Source organism: Scyliorhinus torazame, chromosome 1 (assembly GCF_047496885.1).
Source record: "Scyliorhinus torazame isolate Kashiwa2021f chromosome 1, sScyTor2.1, whole genome shotgun sequence".
Classification (NCBI taxonomy): Eukaryota; Metazoa; Chordata; class Chondrichthyes; order Carcharhiniformes; family Scyliorhinidae; genus Scyliorhinus; species Scyliorhinus torazame.
The window spans coordinates 348670230-348696817 of record NC_092707.1 but is presented as its reverse complement, the minus strand read 5'-3'; the positions used below and the strand labels follow the sequence as shown (position 1 = coordinate 348696817).

Genomic DNA, 26588 nt, shown 5'->3' with positions numbered 1-26588 from the left:
TTCGGAAAACCGGGATAATGAGAAAGAAATAATTATAATTTCTATAAGTTCAGAAATAGACATCCTAAAATATTACTGAAAACTGTAAGATCTACATTCCTGGTATACCTGAATAAATTATTGTGCACCTTCATGAATTATGGTTGATAAATGAAATATGATAAGAGCACCCTCTGGTGGAAAATACCTGACTTCCTAGATTTCGATTGGCAAAAGTCGAGTGGTGCACGAGCACCTCCTCACACTCATTTAAGATACTCTTTAAAATTCAGCTCTTTGACAAAGCAGTTAGATGCTCTGACCTACACATTCATTCTCATTTTGAGGTGACAAGAGATGGTTAGCACTGTTGCCTCGTATCGCCAGGGACCCGAGTTCAATTCCAGCCTTGGGTAACTGTGTGGAGTTTGCATCTTCTCTCTGTGTCTGCATGGGTTTTCTCCGGTGCTTTGGTTACCACCCACAGTCCAAAGATATGCAGGCAAGGTGGATTGGGCATGCCCTTAGTGTCCAATGGTTGCCTAAATTGCCCAAAGGTTAGGTGGGGTTATGGGGTTACAAGGAAAAGGGTGGGGGAGTGGACCTAGGTAGGGTACTCTTTCAGAGGGTCAATGTAGACTCGATGGGCAGAATGGCCTCCTTCTGCACTGCAGGGATTCTATGATTCTATGTTTTGAACATAGGTCTTTGTAAAAGCAGGGAATGGAGAATCCAGAGTGGCCATGTCAGCACAGGGCTTGTCCTGAACTTCAATTCAATTCACTCAGTCATTTGCACCAAAGCAAACCCAGAAGTACAATGACATGCATCCTGCTGAAAATTACATCTACTACCAGGATCAGGACAAGGATGTGATGAAGTTGGTTGCTATGGTGAACAAGGCATCACTTCTTTAGTATGTCTATCCATTACAGATTGATTGTGCCAACATCGTGTAAGTGCAAAGCACAAAAGATTTGAGCTGAAGTTAAAGCTACTGGGGGGCTGTGCCTGTCCTGAGTTTTGTCTGTAGCTCACATTGTACAACATTTCATAAATCTGTCACATCCCCTTGTTCTACTTTAGCCAACACATGCAGCTCGGGATTCGCTGTTGCCTGACGCTAAAATCGGGAACGGCGATCGGGTGGAGAATGGCTCCCGACACCAAAATCACGGCAGGCGCTGGTTTGACTCCAGATTGCGATGCTCCGCCCCCTCATTGAGACGCGGGCCACGGGCAGTCGCAACTCCATTTGTAATTATCGGGCCTACCCGCGATGCTCCGCCTCCGATGGGCTGAGTTCCCGATGGCACGGGCAACGTGTGGTCTCAGCAGTTGTGAGCCTGGCATGGCGGCTGCGGAGAGGGAGAGAGGGCATACGGACAGTGCCCAGCATCGCCATAATCCGCTGAGAGCCGTGCCACTTGACGGGGGGCTTCTGCCAGGGCAGCGGGGAGTAGTGGGAGGTGGCCAGAAGGTGGGCGGTGGGGTCGGGGTGAAGGGGTACGCGGGACAGGACAACCGGCGGCATATTTTCCAGTGCGATCAGTGCATGTGGGGGGGGTGTAGGCATACGCACAGCTGCAGCTTGTCATGCCTGCGCATGTCCAGCACGATTCTCCTGACGTTTTTTGCGCGTTCCGCGGATATTTAATGCAGCGGCGCTGCTAGCCCCTCACCGGTACCGGAATTGGTGTGGGTGCAGCACTGATTTTTTTCGGCATGAAACACCACAGATCCTCCATTATCTTCAGCAGAATCCAGCCCAGAATCTCCATCAAAAGTCCAGCTAAGTCTGTCTTTGTGTGCATGTGCGTGTGAGTTCGAGGCTAACACATTTTGGGCATAATCCTCTGTTGCAATCTGGTATGTCCATTGTTTGTTGTCTTCCTCCATATTATCGAACACAAAAGAAATTCCTACAGGGACCCCCACCGTCCATATTTCTAAGCACCAACAACTATTGAGTGAACAAAAAGGAATAAAAGGTAAACAATAAAATGCAGAAATGGTTAAAAATTTGAAAAAAAAAAATGCATTAAATGTGCGGGACATCCATTCAACTAATTTGTATTTGAGGACAACCCCTGTAAACTTGAAAGCACAATTTGTATGGATTTGATTATGAAGTAGGGGAGTTCTTTTTGCATAGGCTGGAAAATTGCATTAAAGTCAAAATTATATGACTTCTTCTGCATTATCATATTCAATAAAACCCCAGCCTATTTCTGACAAAGACTCCCTGAGCTTGAAGTAAACTCCGGTGAAGTCCATTCAAGGGTGCACAGCAGCACAGTGGTTAGCACTGTTGCTTCACAGCACCAGGGTCCCAGGTTCGATTCCCGGCTTGGGTTACTGTCTGTGCGAAGTCTGCACATTCTCCCCGTGTCTGCGTGGGTTTCCTCCGGGTGCTCCGTTTTCAAAGTCGCATTAATTGTTTTTCTCTGACCAAAAGGTAGTAATGCTTAGGAAATTGTAACATTTAAAAAAAAAAAATTTAGCCTGCCCAATTCATTTTTCCAATTAAGGGGCAATTTAGTGTGGCCAATCCACCTACCCTGCACATCTTTGGGTTGTGGGGGCGAAACCCACGCAAACACGGGGAGAATGTGCAAACTCCACACAGACAATGACTCAGAGCCGGGACCAAACCTGGGACCTCGGTGCCATGAGGCAGCAGTGCTAACCATTGTGCCCCTAGGAAATTGCAACATTAATACCTGTACTGGTCTGCCATGTGCGATTTCAGGTGTCTAAATGGCTTTTCAGTATTCCCTCTTTCTTACTTCATTTCCTTCCTAAATTGGACAATCCACCATGTTAAACAACATATCTAAGTGGGATTAGTTAGTCCACAATTACCAGATACGAACAGTTAATCCGCAGTATCTAAGGTTACCTGCAATTTCTGTAGGGGTGTTGTGCGGGATGGGGTGGGGTTTGGGGGAGGGGGAAGGGGTGGTTGCGGGGGTTCTTGTCTCCTGGTTTAGTGCCAAAATGGGAGATTCTGAAAGTATAACATTGTGCACCATCTCTACCAAGAATAAATATAAACTTTGAAACTCTCACAGCGTAAGATTGAAATCTGAAAACACAGCATTCATTTGGCTCAAAAGCAAAAACCCTTTTTGAGTGCCTCAATACCAATTCCTCAGATTACATCTGTTCTGATGGGGATGATGCAGTTTTTGACCTTCAGAAATCAATAACGGCAATATCTGTGATGTCGCACCATATCGAATCCACAGAGAAGTAACATAGCAAAGCTCTATTCCTTTTCTTCAAGGCTTCTGCCTATTTTCTATCGAAGTTACAACAGGAGGTCTGGGGAATTGCATGGAAAATCTTCCCCAGATGTCTGGCATTTGTGACAGACCAGCATATTTTAAGTAAAGCTCCTTAACTGGTTTACTATATATATTTGGGTATGCTGGATTGACTGACGCCCAATTAATCAGTGAAAATTGTCAGAGGGAACCGAGATTAATGACACACAAGCTATTCTCCCATTGTCTCTCCTGTCAGTAAAATTAACAGTCAGATTGGAATTTATTTTACAAAATTCTGCCATAATTTTATCAACACTTGCCTTCTGACCACACACTGCCTTAAGCCTTTTTACTTAGATCCAAATAATCGATGTGTGTCTTGTAAATTGGGTGTTTTATCTCCTTGTGGGTCATAGCTGATTTGCAACAAGTCCTGCATGATCAGTTTGACTGGGGATGCATATTTGTGCATTTAACAGTATTCTGTAAAATCAACTTTGTTGGTTTAAAGACAAGCAATTATTCTCTTTGAAATTTGTCTGTATCAATATCATGAATTTCGTCTTTCACCTTCAAGTTCTGAACTCATGTGGTTTGCAAGAATCTGGGGTGGGATTCTCCGACCCCCCGCCGGGTTGGAGAATCCTCGGGGGCGGCGTGAATCCGGCCGCTCTGACGCCGGTTGCCGTATTCTCTGGCGCCAGCTTTCGGGTGGGGGCGGGGATCACGCCATGCCGGTTGGGGGCCGTTGGCAGCGGCCCTCTCGGCAATTCTCCGGGCCCCGATCGGCCGAGTGGCCGTCGGTTGATGGCCAGTCCCGCCGGCGGGACCTGGCTGTTGGCCGGCTGGGGCGGTCCTCGGGGGGGCGCGGGGGGATCCGGCCCTGGGGGAGGCCCCCATGGTGGACTGGCCCGCGATCGGGGCCCACCTATCTGCGGGTGGGCCTGTGCCGTGGGGGCACTTCTTCCTTCCGCACCGGCCTCTGTAAGGCTCCGTCATGGCCGGAGTGGAGAAGACACCCCCTGCGCATGCGCAAGAATACGCCGGCCGGTCTGCGCATGCGCAGAACCACACCGGCGGTTCTCTGCCACAAGGAGTGGGTAGCAGAGAGGATCATTCCCTCCTTCTATCAGAAGTGACTAGTGCAGTAGTTTTTGCAGGAATTCTCATAGAAGAAATGTAGTGTCTTTGTGATGAACGGCTATTGTATTACTGTACCCTTATCATCATGTAAGGTGATGTCCCCTTTAAGACCGGGCTTGGAACCCTGGGGGACTCCGCCTCCGGCTCCGCCCACCTGGGAGTCGTATATAAAGGGCCGCCTTGCAGGCGGCACCCAGTCAGGACCCGTCTCGGCACTAGGCTAGTTCTTAGCTTATTAAAGCCTTCTTTACCGTTTTACTCTCTAGCGTCGTTATTGAGGGTACAACAATTTAATGAGCTAAACTACATCAGGATGGACGCAGGCCTAAAACCAGAGAAGCTCAATCTGGAAGCACGGACACCGGTGGCAAAGGAAATTTTTAAATATTGGCTCCGATGCTTCGAGGCCTATCTGGACTCCTCAGAGACTCCCATCCTGGGGCCACGCAAGCTGCGCTTACGCCCGCCTCCTCGCTGGAAGTGGCCCGACATAATTTAGGCACGTACCCCTACCCCACGGATCCTGCGAGCCCCCCTCGGACTTCCCCAGACTCGGCCACGTTATGAGCCTGCGCCAGAGTGAAGAGCTGGAGAAGCGGTGGAGAAGAGCTGAAGAGAGAGACTTGAACTTGGGCTTAATTCTTATAGTCCCCAGGGGCTTCCCGCCTTTCAGGGCGGACCCTGTACCTGGTCCCAAGTGATTGGACTTTGTCCCAATCGCTTGGTTCGATTTTCTCCAATGCTGGAGCGGTTCCCTGATCGATGGGCGGTCCTGAGGTGGTTGTTCACCTCCTTTTGTGTAGGTTTCTGCTGGCGCCGAAGAGTCCGGTTTTGCTTTATGTGTCTAAATGTTGCTTATTGTTCCCGGGGATTGCTCATAAGTATGCAGATGGCTGGTGTTTTGTTATGCTGATGGTTGCTGGTATCGATCTTGTCCGGCCTTTCCAGAGGTAAATACACAGCCAACCTGCAGCTGCCCATTTTTGTCCTGTTGGCTGACTTTCCCATCAGCCTTTGCCGTTCGCCATTTTAAATCGGGAGTTGGCCATTTTAAGTGGCTACAGTATGCCTGATGGGCCGGGTCTGTCCCCCCATCCTCCATATTACCCCTCCCCCAAATCCCCCCTCCCCCATATTCCCCTTCCCCCATATCCACCCTTCCCCATACCCCCCTTCCCCATATCCCTCTTCCCCATATCCCTCTTCCCCCATATCCCCCATATTCCCATCCCCCATATCACCCTCCCCCATATCCCCCTTCCCCCATATCCCCATATCCCCTTCCCCCATATCCCCCCTTCCCCGCATCCCCCATATTCCCCTTCCCCCATATCCCCCCATTCCCCCATATCCCCCTCCCCATATCCCCATATTCCCTTCCCCTATCCCCCTTGCCCCATATTGCCCATATTGACCCTTCCCCCATATCCCCCTTCAATCATATCCCCCATATCCCCTTCCCTCATATCCCCCTGTCCCCCATATCCCCATATCCCCCTCCCCATATCCCCTTCCCCATATCCGCCCTTCCCCCATATCCCCTTCCCCATGCCTCCCCATATCCCCCATATCCCCCATCCCCATATACCCCTTCCCCCATATCCCCCCTTCCCCATATCCCCCATATCCCCCTTCCCCCATATCCCCCTTCCCCCATATCCCCCTTCCCCATATCCCCCAGATCCCCCTTGCCCCCATATCCCCCTTCCTCCATATCCCCCTTCCCCATATCCCCCGTAGCCCCCCTTCTCCCATATCCCCCTTCCACCTGTCTCCCCTTCCCCATGTCCCCCTTCCCCTATATCCTCCATATCCCCCATCCCCCTGTCCCCTTCCCCCATATCCCCCTTCCCCCATATCCCCTTCCCTCATATCCCCCATATCCCCTTCCCCCATATCCCCCATTCCCCCAGATCATCCCTTCCCCCATATCCACCTTTCCCCATTTCCCCCTTCCCCCATATCTCCCCTTCCACCATATCCCCCTTCTCCCAAATCCCTTATATCCCCTTCCCCCATATCCGCCCTCCCCCAATATCCCACTTCCCCCATATCCCCCCTTCCCCCATATCCCCCCATATCCCTTCACCATATCCCCCTTTCCCCCATATCTCCCCTTCTCCCATACCCCCTTCCCCATATCCCTCTTCTCCCATATCCCTCTTCCCCATAGCCCCCTTCCCACATAGCCCCTTCCCCATATCCCCGTTTCTCCAATATCCCCCCATCCCCATATCCCCCTTCCCCATATCCCCTACCCTCTATCCCCCCTTCAATCATATCCCCCATATCCCCCTTCCCTCATATCCCCCTGTCCCCCAAATCCCCATATCCCCCTCCCCATATCCCCCTTCCCCCATATCCGCCCTTCCCCCATATCCCCTTCCCCATACCTCCCAATATCCCCCATATCCCCCATCCCCATATACCCCTTCCCCCATATCCCCCTTCCCCATATCCCCCATATTACCCCTTCCCCCATATCCCCTTCTCCATATCCCCTTCCTCCTGCCCCCTTCCCCCATATCCCCTTCCCCCATATCCCCCTTCCCCCATATCCCCCTTCCCCCATATCCCCCTTCCCCATATCCCCCAGATCCCCCTTGCCCCCATATCCCCCTTCCTCCATATCCCCCCTTCCCCATATCCCCCGTAGCCCCCCTTCTCCCATATCCCCTTCCACCTGTCTCCCCTTCCCCCATGTCCCCCTTCCCCTATATCTCCCATCCCCCATATCCCCCATCCCCCTGTCCCCCTTCCCCCCATATCCCCCTTCCCTCATATCCCCCATATCCCTTTCCCCATATCCCCCATTCCCCCAGATCCTCCCTTCCCCATATCCACCTTTCCCCATTTCCCCCTCCCACCTATCCCCCCATCCACCATATCCCCCTTCTCCCATATCCCTTATATCCCCTTCCCCCATATCCGCCCTTCCCCAATATCCCACTTCCACCATTCACCCATATCCCCCCATATCCCCTTCCCTATATCCCCCTTTCCCCCATATCCCCCCTTCTCCCATACCCCCTTCCCCATATCCCTCTTCTCCCATATCCCCCTTCCCCATAGCCCCCTTCCCACATAGCCCCTTCCCCATATCCCCGTTTCTCCAATATCCCCCCTTCCCCATATCCCCTTCCCCCATATCCCCTACCCTCCATCCCCCCTTCCCCAAAATCCCCCCTTCCCCCGTATACTCCCTTCCCCATATCCCCCCATATCTCCCTTCCCCTATTTCACTCTTCCCCGATATCCCTCCTTCCCCCATATCCCCCCTTCCCCATATCCCCCTTCCCCCATATCGCCCTTCCCCCTAACCCCACTTACCCCATATCTCCCTTCCCCCATATACCCCGTCCCCCATATCTCCCTTCCCCCATATCCCCATAGCGTCACGCCGCTACTAGCCCATTCCCGGCCGTTTTTGCAACGTTTCGGGGGGCCCGACGCCAGAGTGATTCGCGCCGTTTTTGGCGGCGGGTTTGAGCCATCGTGCCGATTCAAGGAGAATCCCGCCCAATATCTCCTTCGATACTCTGGGAAGTGCTAAAGGACGTCTTAAGGTGGGAAATTATATCATATAAAGCTCACATTGTGAAACTTGAGAGTGGAATGACTAAGGCTGGTGGACTCTATTTTGGAAGTTGACCGCCAATACTCACTTGCCCCAATGCCAGATTTACTGATGCACTTAAAAAATTTACAGCTTCAATTTGAATTCATTCCTACAGAAATGGTGGTGCATCAGTTATAACGTTCCAGGGGCACCTTCTATGAATATGGGGAGAAGGCGGAGGGTGTTCAATTAAGAAGCAAACTGCCTCTCAAGAAATCTCTTTGGTTCAGAAATTTGACTTCCACTTCCGTGAGCAGCACGGTAGTACAATGGGTAGCACTGTTGCTCTACAGCTCCAGGGTCTCAGAGTTGATTCCCGGCTTGCGTCACTGTCTGTGTGGAGTCTGCATGTTCTCTCCGTTTCTGCGTGGGTTTCCTCCGGGTGCTCCAGTTTCCTCTCTCAAATCCCGAAAGACTGGTAGGTAATTTGGACATTCGCCCTCTGTGTACCTGAACAGGCGCCGGAAAAGAACATAGAATATAGATCATAGAATTTACAGTACAGAGGCAGGCCATTTGGCCCATCGAGTCTGCACCGGCCCTTGGAAAGAGCACCCCATTTAAGCCCCACACCTCTACCCTATCCCAGTAACCCAACCTAACCTTTTTGGATGCTAAGGGCAATTTTAGCATGGCCAATCCACCTAACCTGTGGAGACTAGGGGCTTTTCACTGTAACCTCATTGCAGTGTTAATGTAAGCCTACTTGTTATAATAAAGATTATTATTATAAGAAAGGTAACATGGTTTCAGCTCCTCGCCAGGTTAATGCAGCTTTCAGCTCGCATTACCATGAGCTATTTGAGTCAGAGCCTCCTCCAAGTATGAAAAGTTTTCTAGATGGTCTAAACATTCCGGCCATAGAGGAAGGCAGCTAGGAATTGCACTCTTCTTTATGCTCAAAGGAAATACTCAAGTGCATTGGGTGGCTGCGATTTGGCAAAGCCCCAATGCTGACGCCTTTCCAGCCTAATTTTATAAAAGGTTTCCATAGTAGCCCATACCTCTATTATTGAACACGTTTAATAATTCGCTGTACAGTTTCTTTGCTACTCAAGAGGGACAGAGGCCTAGTAGAGTGTCGGTCATGCCAACCCATTTTACTTCTAACACAGATGTTAAACTACTGGCTAAGGTCCTGGCATTCCGACTGGAGCCCTCTCACCCAGTTATAGTCTCTGAGGATCAGAGGGACTTTGTTCAGGGCCAGCAGTTATCGACCAATGTTTGACGCTTCTTAAACATTGTACTCTTCCCTCCCATTGCACTGAAACCTGAAGTCATAGTAACAGTCAATTGTTAAGGGGGTTAGTTTATATTGGGGATAGTTTGATTGTTGTAGTTATAAAGACCAATGTCTATTTATAATCACTTTTCTGATTTTTTTACCTATGTATTCTATATATTTGGCTGTTGATATTGCCATTATTATTCATTTTTGAAATACAATAAATATATATATTTTTAAACTAGTGTCATTGTTAAAGGCTGAAGGGTTTGCTAAGCTGATGGCAAATATCTGTCTCAAATGATCTCCCAACGGGAAACTCAAGTGAGGTCGGTGAGGTGAAGGGAGGAGGTACCGAAAGGGGTTTGTCAGGGGCCCTGTGCCAGTTTCTAAGTTTTCTCCCACATTCAAGGTTAAAGTGAGCTGCCACCTTGGAATAGGCAGCCCATAAGATGCAGGCAGGAAATTGGGCACTTCGACAGGTTCTTAAAGGAGGGGTACATTTTTTGTGGCCTTAATAGGGCAACAACACTTTGTAGACAAAGATGTCTGGGATCAAGAAGTATTCCAGCAGATTTTGATTCCTGTTATGGGGAGGCAGGCGGAGCAAGTTCAGAGCAGCAAAGGTAGGCCCTCTTCCCCTTGGAAGATCAACAGCTATCGAGCTAAATTTGTGAACAGGCACTACATTAACCAAAGAAGCATTTTAGATACCTAACATGGTTTTTCGTGGTTGACAGGTACTCTGTAGCCCTTCCTGTAAGTTAGTAAAAGCACCATGCTTATCTCACAGTGCCTATTTGTAAAACATGATTACTGGCTTAAAAATACCATCCAGAAGAAGCATCTGTGTTTAAATATCGTGCAAAGCCTAAAGAAGAAGATGGAGGAGTTCACTACATGGTCTGTACAGCTATGGATGACTGGTTGACTGCATTGCACGCAGCCATTAAATGCTTGGAAACTCCTGTGGTATGTACAGCTAAGCACAACTCATAGGCACAATGGGACCATAACTCATGAATATAGATCACTGGTGTCAAAATTTAAAGATGGTCTTTCAGCCACCTATAACATGTTGGGGGGGGTGGCATAGGTATAACCTTGAGGCAAGGGCTCATGAGCCTTATAGCTGCCCAACATTCTGGATTCCATCAGCCAAAGACAGTTTTGTGTAAATGCTCAACGTTAGTCTGGTGAAGCATGATGCCACAACCATTTCAAATTTCTGTTCACATTGCCTGACAGCAAGCAAACCCACCCCAGGCACAACAGCATTGGACATGACTCATTCTACAATACCCATTAGGTCGATCATTCCATATGCAGCTGCTGCTACATATTTCTTTATTTTCAAATACTTCCCTGAAACCTACTCTCTGACCATGTTTTCACTCACCCCAATTAATCCATGTTCTGCGCCAATTTGCACCTCTAAGGGTACTGTTAAAATTGCTGTATGAATTAAAGACACTTAATCACATAATCTACCCTGATATTTTGGTGCAGTACTGAAGGAGTACCACACTGTTGGAGATATCTTAAAAGTAAAGCCCCACCTAATGGGAAGATGTAAAATACCCTGTTGCACTATTTGAAGAAGAAATCAATATTGTCCTGGGTAGTATTTATCCCTAAATTGCTATCACTAAAATGATTGATTAGTCACTTATTTCATTGCTTGTGGACAGCTGCAGTTTGCAAACTGTTTGATATTTTTCCTATATTACATTAGTGACCACACTGTATCACATTGACAGTGAAACTATTTGGGAAATCCAGAGGTCGTTAAAAGTTCTTTATTCTTTCATGGGATATGTGCGTCACTGGCAAGGCTACTACTTGTTGCCCATCCCTAATTGCCCCTGAATTGATTTTGCTAGAGGGCAGTTAATAGTCAACCACATTGCAGTTGGTTAGTCACATGGAGGCCAGACCAGGTAAGGATAGCAGATATTCTTCCCTAAAGGGGAACTAGTGTTTTTACAACAATCGATGATAATTTCATAGCCACCATTATGGAGACTACTTTTCTATGACAGATTTTATTAACTGAACTCAAATTTGACCAGCTGCCACTGTGGGATTTGAACCCACATGTCCCCCTGGAATTAGCCTGGGTCTCTGGATGGCTAGTTCAGTGACATGACCACTATGACACCATCTCCCCCGCAATGCTGCTGAACCCATGCTGTATAAATGCAAATTCTTACTTCAGAAGATCAGATTAACATCCTGAAAATAAGGGGCGGGATTCTCCATGAATCGGCGCGATGGCCCGAACCTGGCGGCAAAAACGGCGCAAATGACTCCGGTGTCGGACCCCCCGGAACGTCGCCAATTCTCCGGCTGGGAATGGGCTAGCAGCGGCGTGACGCCATTCACAATGGAGTCTCCCGTCACGGACGCGCGCACCGTCAGTGACACTGCGCGGCGTCGCAGCACAAAGGACGGTTCCCCCCCCCCCTACTGCATCACAGCACAATAGACAGCCCCCCCCCCCCGCGTCACAGCACAAAAGACCCCCCCCCCCCAACAGAGACCCGTCAAAGTGGCCGCCCGCCACGCAGCGCCGAGGTTCCAGGAGCGGGACATCGAGGCACTCCTGGACGCAGTGGAGCAGAGGAGGGAGGCCCTGTACCCCGGACACGGCCGCAGGGTCGCACCAAACCTCAGCCGGCAGCTGTGGAGGGAGGTGGCAGAGGCCGTCAGCGCCGTGACCGTGACAGCCAGGACAGGCGTCCAATGTCACAAGAAGGTCAATGACCTTGTCAGGGTAGCTCCGATGGGCGGCACAGCCCTAGGTGCAATCGGTATGGCTGCACCCACCCATGCAGGCTGCATTGGCAGGATGGGTTGTGAACCTCTGCCAACATACACACAACTGCTGGTCCGCATGTATATGTCCGCCTAACACTGTTGCCCTTTATCCCTGCCACCCTCCCGCTCCCCACAGGAGAAGCGCGCTCACAACAACCGGGTGCGTGAGAGGACCGGAGGAGGTCCACCCAAACTGCAACCACTCACCATCCATGAGGAGAGGGCCCTGGAAATTGCAGGCGGACCTGAGGACTGGGAGGTTGCAGATGCAGAGGTCGGGGGCGCACCACCAACTGAGACCCCCACTTCCTGCCCCCTTTCCCCCTTCCCCCACATCTCCCTTCCCCCACATTCCCCTTCCCCCATATCCCCCCTTCCCCATATCCTCCTTATCCCATATCCCCCTTATCCCACATCCCACTTCGTCCTTTCCCCATATCCTCCCTTCCCCCATATCCCTCTTATCCCCCATATTGCCCCCCGCAATGGCATATTGGGCGTCTGTCACTGCACGGATGCACCGGTGCACCGATGTCTGTGAGATGCCAGGCAGGTCCCCATTAGGCGCCTGGAATGACCCCGTGGCATAAAGGTTCAGGGCCACCGTAACCTTGACAGCCACGGGGAGAGGGTGTCCTCCCCCAGTGCCATGCGGTGCCAGGTGTGCCATCAGGTGGCAGATATGGGCGACAGTTTCCTGGCTCATCCGGAGCATGTGCAGTCCGTGAGGTCCTGGTATGACGAGCAGGGCCGGTACACATGGGGCCTCATCGGGCGTCTCCTCCACCTCTTCCTGTTGGGCGGGCGGCCCTCCAGCTTGGGCGCCTGCCACTTGCGTCTCTGCAGCAAGCTCCTCTGCGGCAGCCTTCGCCGCCACACAGGCACGCTCCTGCTCCTGCTCCCCCAGGGCAACATGTAGAAGTGCGGCGCCCACCACGACAGCCAACTCGCTGGGTGATGACCAAACATAACGGCCTGCAGGGGATGGGGGGTTAGGGATGGGAGGATAGACGACATGTCATCATTGTCCATACCCTCCCCCTCATTCCCCACCCCGCAGCCAGGTGCCATGGGCTGCATGGTCCCAACTGTTGGAAGCTGGCACCTGGCCAGGCGGACACCCTCCCACCCCCCCCTTCCCACCCTCCTCCCCAGCACACGCCCTCTTCTCCCAGCACTCGTCCTCTCCTCCCCGGCTCGCGCCCCCCAACCCTTCCCCTCTCCCTGGCATGCGCACCCCCCCTCCCCAGCACTCGACCCCCCCTCCCCAGCACTCGCACCCTCCACCCAGCACTCGCCTCCCCCTACCCAGCACTCGCCCCTCCCTATCCAGCACTCGCCCCGCCACCCCAGCACTCTCCCCCCCTCCCCAGCACTCGCCCCCCCCTCCCCAGCACTCGCCCCCCCTCCCAGCACTCGCCCCTCCTCCCCAGCACTCGCCCCCCCCTCCCCAGCACTCACCCCCCCCTCCCCAGCACTCGCCCCTCCCTCCCCAACACACGCCCCCCCTCCCCAACATTCGCCCCCCCCTCCCCAACACTCGCCCCCCCTCCCCAACTCTCGCCCCCACCCCCCCTCCCCAGCATGCCCCGTCTCGTCCCCAGCATTCGCACTCTCCTCCCAGCACTAGCCCTCTCCTCCCCGGCTCGCGACCCCCAACCCTTCCCCTCTCCCCGGCATGCGCCCCCCCCCTCCCCAGCACTCGCACCCTCCACCCAGCACTCGCCTCCCCCTAACCAGCACTCGCCCCCCCTATCCAGCACTCGCCCCCCCTCCCCAGCACTCTCCCCCCCTCCCAGCACTCTCCCCCCCTCCCCAACACTCGCCCCCCCCCCCTCCCCGGCATGCCCCCTCTCGTCCCCAGCACTCGCCCTCTCCTCCCAGCACTAGCCCTCCCCCGGCATGCGGTCCCCAAACCCCCCGCCCTCCTCAAACCCTCTGCCCTCCCCAAACCCCTACCCTAAACCCCCCGGCACGAACACTCCAACAGGTCCTGCACCCCCCCAGCCCCCCCACCCCCTCAACAACAGCGGCCGTGCCATCACTTCTCCTGTGGCCGCTCGACGCCGAGCCCTACCTCCGCGCTGGCCTGCGTCAACCAGCATGACTGGTTGACGCTGTTAAATAAGTGGTTTGATTTACGTCGACGTGACCCATGGTGCTCTCCATTCTCAGAGGCGGGCAGCGCGATTCACGTCAACGGGATTTTGGGGGGGGCCGGAGAATTCAGCAGCCGCCGGATGCAGGATGCACGCCGTCCCCCGGCGATTCTCCGACCCCGCGGGGGGTTGGAGAGTCCCGCCCAAGATGTTTTTGTTTTACTATATAAACAAAGGAAATTGTTCCCCAGCAGCTCAGTTACAGAATGCGGCTGCTGGGAGAACCCAGGCTCTTATACTCCGCCTTTCAGGGCGGAGCCAGCAGGCGGCAGATCCAAGCAGGACCCAGTGCCTGTCTGCCAATAGCCTCTCGGCTTCACAGGTATCGTACTACCCCTAATACATACCACCACATTCACCCCTTGTTAAAAAAGAACCCGGCGAGGTGGTGGGTCGCATGGTGGTAGGGGTTTACAAGGCTGGTCCTGGAACTAATTTCGTACAGTGGCTATGCATTTACCCCAACAGTTTACTATGTACAGGTTTTGTCAGAATTATTTACAGATTTTCGTCACGCGGATTCCACGAGTTGAGCTGGTGCCCTGGTCATCCTTGTCGATCGCCTCAGCCCCGGTGGTGGTGCAGGTGCTGGCTTGGGCACTGTCATCTCTGGGAGCGTTGCGCTGTTTATCCCTGTTTCTTTACTCCTGGGCAGGCACGGGAGGAGGACCGATCCACCCAGGAAGGGAGTGATCGTGGGGTGTGCCGGTGGGAGGGAGGGGGTGATTGGTGTTGGGGGTGTGTGTGTGTTTCCGGCGGGCGCCAGGTCCCGCAGGGAGACCGTGTCTTGTCGGCCGTCGGGGTACGCCACGTAGGCGTACTGAGGGTTTGCGTGGAGAAGGTGAATCCTCTCGACCAACGGGTCCGATTTGTGCGCCCGCACATGCTTTCGGAGCAAGATGGGTCCTGGGGCTGCCAGCCAGGTCGGCAGCGACGTTCCGGAGGAGGACTTCCTAGGGAAGACAAGGAGGCGCTCGTGAGGCGTTTGATTAGTGGTGGTACACAGCAGCGACCGGATGGAGTGGTGGGGATCCGGGAGGACATCCTGCCAACAGGAAACTGGGAGGTTTCTGGACCGTAGGGCCAGTAGGACGGTCTTCCAGACCGTACCGTTCTCCCTCTCTACCTGACCATTCCCCTGGGGGTTGTAACTGGTCGTTCTGCTTGAGGCAATGCCCTTGCTGAGCAGGAACTGACGCAGTTCGTCACTCATAAAGGAGGACCCCCTGTCGTTATGGATGTACGCGGGGAAACCGAACAGTGTAAAGATGGTGCCGAGGGCTTTAATGACTGTGGCCGCTGTCATGTCGGGGCAGGGGATGGCGAAGGGGAAACGGGAGTACTCGTCCACCACGTTTAGGAAGTATGCGTTGCGGTCGGTGGAGGGGAGGGGGCCTTTGAAATCCAAACTGAGGCGCTCAAAGGGACAGGAAGCCTTTATCAGGTGTTCTCTATCTGGCCTGAAAAAGTGCGGTTTGCACTCTGCGCAGATTTGGCAGTTCCTGGTGGCTGTACGGACCTCCTCAACAGAGTAGGGGAGGTTGCGGGACTTCAGAAAATGGTAGAATCGAGTGACCCCCGGGTGGCAGAGGTCCTCGTGGAGGGCTTGGAGGCGGTCTACTTGTGCATTGGCACATGTGCAGGATAGGGCATCGGACGGCTTGTTCAGCTTTCCGGGACGATACGAGATCTCATAGTTATAGGTGGAGAGCTCAATCCTTCACCTCAAGATCTTGTCATTCTTGATTTTGCCCCGCTGTGCATTATTGAACATAGAGGCTACCGACCGTTGGTCAGTGAGGAGAGTGAATCTCCTGCCGGCCAGGTAATGCCTCCAATGTCGCAAAACTTCCACGATGGCTTGGGCTTCCTTTTCCACTGAGGAGTGCCGGATTTCTGAGGCGTGGAGGGTCCGGGAGAAAAAGGCTACGGGTCTGCCCGCTTGGTTGAGGGTGGCCACCAGAGCTATAGCGGATGCGTCACTCTCGACTTGGAAGGGGAGGGACTCGTCGATTGCGTGCATCGTGGCCTTTGCGATATCCGCTTTGATGCGGCTGAAAGCCTGGCGGGCCTCTGTCGACAGGGGGAAGGTAGTGGACTGGATTAACGGGCGGGTCTTGTCTGCGTACTGGGGAACCCACTGGGCGTAGTACGAGAAGAAGCCCAGGCAGCATTTCAGGGCTTTGGAGCAGTGGGGAAGGGAAATTCCATAAGGGGGCGCATGCGTTCGGGGTCGGGGCCTACCACTCCATTACGCACCACGTATCCCAGGACGGCCAGACGGTTGGTGCTAAAAACGCATTTTTCCTCGTTATAGGTGAGGTTCAGGGCGTTAGCGGTCTGGAGGAATTTGCGGAGGTTGGCGTCATGGTCCTGCTGGTCATGGCCGCGGATGGTTCCGTTGTCAAGGTATGGGAACAAGGCCCGCAAACCGTGCTGGTCAACTATTCGGTCCATCTCCCTTTGGAAGATCGAGACTCCGTTCGTGACGTCAAATGGGACCCTTAAAAAATGGTAGAGCCGCCCGTCTGCCTCGAAGGCCGTGTAGTTGCGGTCACTCGGGTGGATAGGGAGCTGGTGGTATGCGGACTTGAGGTCCACGATGGAAAAGACTTTGTACTGTGCAATCCGATTGACCATATCGGATATGCGGGGGAGAGGGTACGCATCGATCTGCGTGTACCTATAGATGGTCTGACTATAGTCTATGACCATCCTCTGCTTCTCCCCAGTCTTCACAACTACCACCTGGGCTCTCCAGGGACTATTGCTGGCCTGGATTATGCCTTCCTTCAGCAGCCGCTGGACTTCGGACCGGATAAACATCCAGACCTGGGCGCTGTATCGTCTGCTCCTAATGGCGACGGGCTTGCAATCCGGGGTGAGTTTCGCAAACAAGGAAGGCGGTTCAACCTTGAGGGTCGCGAGGCTGCAGATAGTGAGTGGGTGTATTGGGCCGCCGAATCGGAACATTAGGCTCTGGAGGTTACATTGGAAATATAACCCTAAGAGAGTGGGAGCGCAGAGGTGGGGAAGGACATACAGTCGGTAATTCTTAAACTCCCTCCCTTGCACCGTTAGGTTCGCAATGCAGAACCCTTTGATCTCGACGGAATGGGATCCCGCTGCCAGGAAAATCTTTTGGGTGCTCGGACGAATGGAAAGAAAACAGCGTCTTACCGTATCCGGGTGGATAAAACTTTCCATGCTCCCAGAGTCGATCAGGCATGGCGTCTCGTACCCATTGACCAGCACCGTTGTTGTTGCCGTTTGGAGCGTCCGGGGCCGCGATTGGTCCAGGGTCACCGAAGCCAGTCGTGGTTGTTGCATCGCGGCGTTTTCTTCAGACCCCGTGGAGCCGTCTATGCTGGGGCCCTTGGCTATCAGCCAAGATGGCGGGGTCCATGGATCGCAGCGGTCGGGGGCGGACACAATGGCCACCCCCATGGATCCCATGTGGCCGGGGGGTCACAAGATGGCGGCGCCCATCCTCCCCGTGTGGTGTCCGGGAACCAAAATGGCGGCGCCCACGGGCCGCACATGGATCGTTGGGGGGGTTGAGTCTGCTGTCCCCGTTCTCCCCCGGAGATTGCAGCAACCCCCCGGGACTGGCACACCGCTGAGTAATGCCCCTTTTTGCCGCAGCTCTTACAAATAGCTGAGTGGGCCGGGCAGCGCTGCCGGGGGTGTTTCACCTACCTGCAAAAATAGCAGTGGGGCCCACTGGGATGGTCTGGTGCTCCAGCCGCGCAGACTTGCGGGGTGGTGGGGCGGTGCCAGGGAGTCGGTCGCAACGGGGGTCCACGGAGCCCAAGGGGCTGCCGTGCGGTCGGGGCCGCAGGCGCGGGCATTTTGTGAGGCCACGTCGAGGGAGGCCGCAAGGGCCCGTGCCTCTGTGAGTCCTAACGAGTCTCTCTCTAACAGTCTTTGGCAAATTTGAGAAGAAGTCATACCTGCCACAAAAGCACCCCTGATTAGGAGCTCTGTGTGCTCAATCGCGCTCACCGACGGGCAGTTGCAGTTCCTTCCCAATATCAACAGTGCGCTGTAGAACTCGTCTAGCAATTCTCCGGGGATTTGCCGTCTTGTCGCGAGTTGGTGGCATGCGTAGACCTGGTTTATGGGCCGAATGTAGACTCCTTTCAGCATGGTGAGCGCCGTTGGGAAATCCTCCGCGTCTTCGATGAGCGTGTAGATCTGCGGGCTCACCCTGGAATGCAGGACCTGCATTTTCTGATCTTCCGTGGTCCGGCCGGGGGCCGTTCGAAGGTAACCTTCGAAGCATGCTAGCCAGTGTTTAAACACGGCTGCCGTGTTTGCTGCATGGGGGGCTGATTCGCAGACACTCCGGGGCGATCCGGAGCTCCATAGTCTTTTTAAGTCTGCTATATAAATTGTAGCGCAGCAATTACTCACTCGTGTCGAGAAGTGATGAAGTCAATCGAGGCTTTATTAAGCAAGACTTGTTCCCCAGCAGCTCGGTTACAGAATGCGGCTGCTGGGAGAACCCGGGCTCTTATACTCCGCCTTTCAGGGGCGGAACCAGCAGGCGGCAGATCCAAGCAGGACCCAGTGCCTGTCTGCCTCTCGGCTTCACAGGTACCGTACTACCCCTAATACATACCACCACATGGCTAAAGATGAATCAAGCTAATTAATTCACTCTCTCATTGTTGGAAACCCAAAATAACAAGTTAAATGATGATAACACCGGTTAAAATAAAAGCAAAATAACTGCAAATGCTGGAAAACTGAAATGAAACCACAAAGAGCTGGAAATACTCAGCAGACTTGGAAGCATCTTTGAAGAAGGGTCAGATTTTACTCTGTTTCTTTCTCCAGACATGCTGCCAGGTCTTTTGAGCATTTCCAGCACTTTGCTTTTCTAACATTGATTAAGGTGGCAGAAGCTTACCACTCACCAAAATGTGGAATACTTTGAGGAATCTATAGCAACAATTAGTATATAAACTATCTTGTATGTTTTCAATTATGATTGAAAATGACATGGACATAGACTGTTCCTTTAAAAACATTCTAAAGCAGTAGCAACAAATGGAAGAGGCAAAGGATGTGCGGGTATTACCTTGTGTAGCCTAATGCCCTAAATTTAAAAATACTTTTGAATGAAATCTGTATGTAACTATTAGACATCAACCTCTTGAGGTCATTTGGAGCAATTCCTTTCTTTTGGCCGTGTTGGGAGCTGCTTTCTGCTGTTGTTTGATGGCAACTGTAGAGATTGGTCTTCAAGACGGTAGCTCACCTCAAAGAGGCATCTCACCATCACCTTCCCAAGGGAAATTAGAGGTGGGCAATAAATGTTGACCTTGCCAATGCTGCTCACATTCCATGAATAAATTTAAAAAACAGAAGTTGAAAATAACAATTATATCCCAGCTACTCTGTTATTTGTCCAAAAAGAGAGAAAACTGGTAACATTTCTTTGAAAAATAATCTGCCGCTGCTTCTTAAATTTTGTTGATATCTTGTTAACGAGCTTTTGGAGAATGAGGTAGGAATATTTCATTAGGTGTAAGTTCAAATGACTGGGGAACACTTAGTTTAATTAATTGCAACTGAGTGGGGCAACACTATTGAACTAAATATTCATATTCTGCCAACATGGATTTTACTGCATTTTCAAACACTTAACAAGTTGAATGTTGCTGTGGTGATAGAAGGCTGCCTCGAAGTGCGGGTTTGAGTGGAGACGGAGCACTGCCTTCCCCAGCAAAATTTCTAAACGGCACGACTCACGGCCCAGTAATCATCTGAGTAACACACAGCTCAGCAGCTTCTTAGATGAGCAGTGAACATAAAACTAATAACTGCAAACTCAACGGATGAACCATTAACTATTGAATATCCTCATACTCTTCATGGATGTGTTCTGTATGTCAGTGTGATTTCATGGCCCTGGTATCAATGAAGAGGCTGGAGGGTGTGGGGCATGAACAGGTAAAACTGGGAACCTGGATTCCGGCTGATTTTAATTGCAGGATCTCATTTAAGTAACACCTGCAGGTTTCCACCCATAGCCGACCAGATTGACAGCCTGGCAGGCAGGTGAGACGGCCAAGGCGTGGCAGCTGAGGACCTGAAGTAATGACCCCCAGACAGTGGGAGGGTAAACTAGGAACCATAGTCAGGAGAGTGTGGGGGTAATAATCATGGCAAAGAAAGTCTAAAGCATCCATTGACCCATAATGAAATGTGAATAATAAACTTTAACTTACTTCAAACTTTTCTGGCTCATGATTGGTTCTTTTGGTAATTTTTGTCGAAAGGCCCCCACTGCCTAGCTCTCTGGTTAAAAATGCAGATGGGGCCTGATGCAAATGTAGTTTCCAGTCTGTGTATTTAAAACAAGATCCTGCTTCCTTTCTGCAGTGGTCAATGTGCATACATGGCAGGGTTGAAGCACCATCAGATGGAGTGAGTAACATGGTATTTTAACAGACTGCTCCAGCTGGGTTTTACCAGGTTAGGGCAGGTGAAATCGAGACTGGATTTTGCAGTGATAATAATGGTGTGGCTACCATAACAGTGAGAGCTGATAACCACACCATTATTAAAGAGTAAATTACACTGCAACTCCCAACAAGTGCACATGCGCAGTAAGGTTCAGCATTCAAATATATAATTAGACACTAATTACCCAATAAACATGCCAGAGAAAGTTAGGACCTGTGCATTCACTTATAAGTGGATTTGATTTTTAATGCAATGATAAGCCTTAATTACTGACAAACAACCTCCTTGGCACTGAAAATTTACTTTAATAAGTAGTGGTGTCACCTTTGGATTTTAATTATTGCTTAAATTAAAATTTGCTTTCATTCCATTTTCTCCCTGTCTCTCTTTTACTTCTCTTTCCTTCTCAATGGTATTTTGCTTTCTTTTTTTAAAATTTAGAGTATCCAATTCATTTTTTCCAATTAAGGGCAATTTAGCACGGCCAATTCACCTAGCCTGCATATCTTTGGGTTGTGTTGGTGAAACCCACGCAAACACGGGGAGAATTTGCAAACTCCACATGGACAGTGACCCAGAGCCAGGATCGAACCTGGGACCTCGGCGCCGTGAGGCCGCAGAGCTAACCACTGCACCACCGTGCTGCCCGGTATTTTGCTTTCTGATTGAGATTGTTTTTAATTGAATTCAGTATTCTAATTTAGATTCTGGTTTAGATTCTGTGGGTGAGACATTCATCCTTGTAGTGCTGCCGCTATGGGCACCGGGGTAGACTTATGTTGATTCCATGTTGGACCTGCACGATATTGTTCATGATATTGCTATTGTGCGGGCTGTGCAGTTAGCTGCACTTGGTGCCACTGACCCAAGGGAATCATTGTGAATCTGCATAGTACCACAATACAAATTAATTTCTCCTGATGTGGCTTGCCCTGATCATATCGGCCCCAAATCACACTGTAGAGGGCGCTGTGTTGAAATTGCTGTCTAATTACCTTAAGATGCCACGCAAAACTCCACTGAAAGCTGTAAGCATAATGAATGGCTTGCACATTTGTTCGCTGCTGAGCACTAAATCGAGGCCAATATTGCAAATGGGTTAAAATATTGTAATTGAACTAAATATAGTTTTTTTACTCTTACTTCTGTTTAATATTATTTTTTAATAGATGCTAGTTGGTGGTCCAATGGTAAAATCACACTTTCCTCTGAGTCAGTAGGGTGTGCGATTAAGTTCCACGCCAGAGACTTGAGCACATGACCTAGGCTGACACTTTAATGCAGTATTGTGTAATGCTGCACTATCAGAGGTGCTGCCTTTTGGCGATGAGTTAAATCAGTACATTGTCTGTCTTCTTTGGTGGAGGTAAAAGATCCCATAGGTCTATTTGAAGAAGAGCAGGTGAGTTCTCTGGTGTCCTGGACAATATTTATCCTTTAACCAATGCTGGAAACAGATTTTGCCGCCCTTTATCTCGCTCTGTTTGTGGGCCATTGATTTGTGCTAATTGGTTGCTGTTTCTTCATTACAACATCGACAACAGCTCAAGAACTACTGAAAAGTAAAGAAGCTTAGGTTGCGTTGATCAGTCATGAGGTAAAGACTGGATTAAAAAAATTTTTTTTTAATAATCTTTATTGTCACAAGTAGGCTTACATTAACACTGCAATGAAGTTACTGTGAAAATCCACTAGTCGCCACACTCCGGCGCCTGTTCGGGTACACGGAGGGAGAATTCAGAATGTCCAATTCGCTTAACAAACATGTCTTTCGGGACTTGTGGGAGGAAACCAGAGCACCAAGTGGAAACCCACACAGACACGGGGAGAACGTGCTGACCCTGCACGTTTGGTGACCCAAGCCAGGAATTGAACCTGAGACCCTGGCGCTGTGAAGCAACCATGCTAATCACTGTGCAACCATGCTGCCCTCAGTTGCAGTTCTTGCTTGAGTCATGTGGTCAGGCAGCGTTCTGTTTCACTATTGGTGATGAGTTCAGTCACACAGTACATTGTGTAATTCTGCACTCTTCACTACTTCAGGCATCAAAGAGGTAATTGTTCACTTTATAACTCAACATCACATTTTAATTTGAGAATGCGGACATTTTCAGTTTTCAATGGACCTTTAAGCTGGGCATGAGAAATAAAACTGTGAGGAGCCTGAATCATAACAACAGCGATCTGTTTATCTCCTTCTGCCTATGAAGGCTACAGCTGAACAGTTACTCACACAGTCAGCTAGTGATCCACTTATTTACTAATCCAAACACTAATTTTAAACAGCATCAGTGGCTTGTGAGTTTGCCAAAAATAATAGGCAGTTGTCACAGTGACCTGCTCTTTTGATGACAAGTGGCCTGAAAGAAGCAGGGGCGTCATTCTCCGACCCCCCGCCGGGTCGGAGAATGGCCGTTGGCCGCCGTGAATCCCGCCCCCCGCCCCCCGCCGAAGTCTCCGAAGGGAGAAAAGTCGGCGGGGCGTTAATGGCGCCGCTGCCGCGGAGAATGTCACGGGCCTGCGCAAGGCAGCCGATTTTCGGCCTGCCGATATTCTCCCTTCCGGATGGGCCGAAGTCCCGTCGACGTGATGACCGTTCACGTCGACGTCAATCAAACCTCCTTTTCATCGGCGTGACCCGGGTGCTCCAGGCTCACGCCGACCAGCGAGGAGGTGAGTGACGGCCTGGGGGGTTGGCTCTGGGCAGGAAATGGCGTGGCCGCAGACTGATTGCCTGAGAAGAGGTGTGTCTCGGCTTGTGTGTGTGTGCGGCGGGGGGGGGGGGGGGTGGTTAGAGTAGGCTGGGCTCCGGGGGAGTGCCGGGAGGGGGTCCGTGCCGGGGTGGAGGTTGTGGAGGGGGTCCGTGCCGGGGTGGAGGTTGGGGGTTGTGGAGGGGGTCCGTGCCGGGGTGGAGGTTGGGGGGGGGGGGTCCGTGCTGGGGTGGAGGTTGGGGGTTGGGGAGGGGGTCCGTGCCGGGGTGGAGGTTGGGGGTTGTGGAGGGGGTCCGTGCCGGGGTGGAGGTTGGGGGTTGTGGAGGGGGGTCCGTGCCGGGGTGGAGGTTGGGGGTTGTGGAGGGGGTCCGTGCCGGGGTGGAGGTTGGGGGGGGGGGGTCCGTGCTGGGGTGGAGGTTGGGGGTTGTGGAGGGGGGTCCGTGCCGGGGTGGAGGTTGGGGGGGGGGGGTCCGTGCCGGGGTGGAGGTTGGGGGTTGTGGAGGGGGTCCGTGCCGGGGTGGAGGTTGGGGGGGGGGGGTCCGTGCTGGGGTGGAGGTTGGGGGTTGTGGAGGGGGTCCGTGCCGGGGTGGAGGTTGTGGAGGGGGTCCGTGCCGGGGTGGAGGTTGGGGGTTGTGGAGGGGGTCCGTGCCGGGGTGGAGGTTGGGGGTTGTGGAGGGGGTCCGTGCCGGGGTGGAGGTTGGGGGGGGGGGGTCCGTGCTGGGGTGGAGGTTGGGGGTTGTGGAGGGGGTCCGTGCCGGGGTGGAGGTTGGGGGGGGGGGTCCGTGCCGGGGTGGAGGTTGGGGTTGTGGAGGGGGTCCGTGCCGGGGTGGAGGTTGGGGGGGGGGGGTCCGTGCTGGGGTGGAGGTTGGGGGTTGTGGAGGGGGTCCGTGCCGGGGTGGAGGTTGTGGAGGGGGTCCGTGCCGGGGTGGAGGTTGGGGGTTGTGGAGGGGGTCCGTGCCGGGGTGGAGGTTGGGGGTTGTGGAGGGGGTCCGTGCCGGGGTGGAGGTTGGGGGGGGGGGGGTCCGTGCTGGGGTGGAGGTTGGGGGTTGTGGAGGGGGTCCGTGCCGGGGTGGAGGTTGTGGAGGGGGTCCGTGCCGGGGTGGAGGTTGGGGGTTGTGGAGGGGGTCCGTTGCCGGGGTGGAGGTTGGGGGTTGTGGAGGGGGTCCGTGCCGGGGTGGAGGTTGGGGGGGGGGGGTCCGTGCTGGGGTGGAGGTTGGGGGTTGTGGAGGGGGTCCGTGCCGGGGTGGAGGTTGTGGAGGGGGTCCGTGCCGGGGTGGAGGTTGGGGGTTGTGGAGGGGGTCCGTGCCGGGGTGGAGGTTGGGGGGGGGGGGTCCGTGCCGGGGTGGGTGATGGGAGGGCAAATGAGTTGGTCCACCTGGCCAGGTGCCAGCCTCCAACAGTTGGACCCATGCGGTCCATGCCACCTGGCTGGGGGGAGGAGGGGATATGGGCAATGATGACATGTCGTCGTTCCCCTCCCCCCCACCAGGTCGTCATGTTTTCAGATCATCCAGCGATGTTGGCCGCCGTGGTGGCAGCCGCTCATGTCTATGTTGCCCTGGATGAGGAGGAGGAGGAGGAGGAGGAGGAGGAGGAGCGTGCCAGAGAGGCGGCGCAGGCTGCCGCAGAGGGGCAGGCGGCAGCCGCCCAGGCTGGAGGGACACCTGACCGACAGGACGAGGAGGGGGAGGAGGACGTCGCGGCCCCACGGCAACGGAGGCACCCGAGGGCGCCCCGTGTGTACCGGCCCCGGCAGTCATACCAGGACCTCACGGACCGGGAATGCAGGAGGAGACTCCGGATGAGCCGGGAAACCGTGGCACACATCTGCCACCTGCTGGCACACCTGTCACCGCGTGGCACTGGCGGGGGACACCCTCTCCCGTGTCCGTCAAGGTTACGGTGGCCCTGAACTTTTATGCAACGGGGTCATTCCAGGCACCGAGTGGGGACCTGTCCGGCATATCGCAGACATCGGTGCATCGGTGCATCCGGGCAGTGACAGATGCCCTTTATGCCATGGCGCACCGCTACATCCGCTTCCACGTGGACCGGGCCAGCCAAGATGCCCGGGCCGTGGGCTTCTCTGCCATTGCCGGGTTCCCCATGGTCCAGGGCGCGATCGATGGGATGCACGTCGCCGTGCGGCCACCTGCAGATAACAGGGCCGTGTTCACTAATAGGAAGGGGACCTATTCGATGAACGTACAGGTGGTCTGCGACCACCGCATGATGATCCTGCACGTCTGCGCCCGTTACCCAGGCAGTGTACACGGACTCATTCGTGTTGTCGCGGTCATCCATCCCCGGCATGTACGAGGGACGCCATCCCCGGCTGAGGGGCTGGTTGCTGGGCGACAGGGGGCTACCCATTGCGATCGTGGCTGATGACGCCTATACGGAGGCCACGCAATGAGGCGGAGAACCGCTACAATGATGCCCATGTAGCGACAAGGGGGAGTGATCGAGAGGTGCTTTGGCGTGCTGAAGATGCGTTTCAGGTGCCTGGACCTCTCTGGGGGCGCCCTCCAGTATCGGTCAGATAGGGTCGGCCGCATCATTGTGGGTGTGCTGCGTCCTGCACAACATAGCCAGCAGAGGGGCGATGTGCCGCAGGCAGAGGAGGGCGGAGTGGAGGAGCAGCAGGAAGAGGCCCAGTCCTCCCCAGATGAGGGGGATGGGGGCAATGGTCAGGGCAGACGGGGTAGACACAGACGGGTGGCTGTCCACCGTTACCGGCTGGCCCAGCGGGCACGGGACAGACTGATAGACGCCCGCTTCACTGACTAGATGGGCGTGGGAATCGGGTAGTATGGCCACAGACCGCACACCATGACAACAGCCGACCACCCACACCCCCCACCCATCCATCCACCCAGCACCATCACCCCCCTCCCCAACCCCACACACCCCACCCGCATGCACACCACCCCCCCACTCCCAATTGCCGATCCACCGGCGGCACAACGGGCCGGGCTCACCCAGTTGCGGGTGGACGCGTGTCTATCGCAGGCCATGGAGAATGATGACAGCCCGCCTCCGATGAGCTCCTGGCTCTACATCGTTGGACTATGTCTGACCCATGGCCACAGTACCACCATCCACCCGGACCATCCCTGCATGCGGCTGTGATACTGCAGCGCACGTCCCGTCCTCTGCCCGGGGATGTTGATGGCGGCC

At 53.5% G+C, this 26588-nt stretch overlaps 1 long non-coding RNA gene across 1 annotated transcript in view; it reads left to right on the top strand.

Moving 5' to 3' along the window:
• Positions 1-1849: 1849 nt before the first annotated feature.
• LOC140403947 (uncharacterized) overlaps positions 1850-26588 on the top strand; it is an 80555-nt gene continuing 55816 nt past the window's right edge. Inside the window, exon 1 of the long non-coding RNA XR_011938475.1 lies at positions 1850-1970. This is a non-coding gene — a long non-coding RNA (uncharacterized lncRNA). The remainder of the gene's footprint in view (positions 1971-26588) is intronic.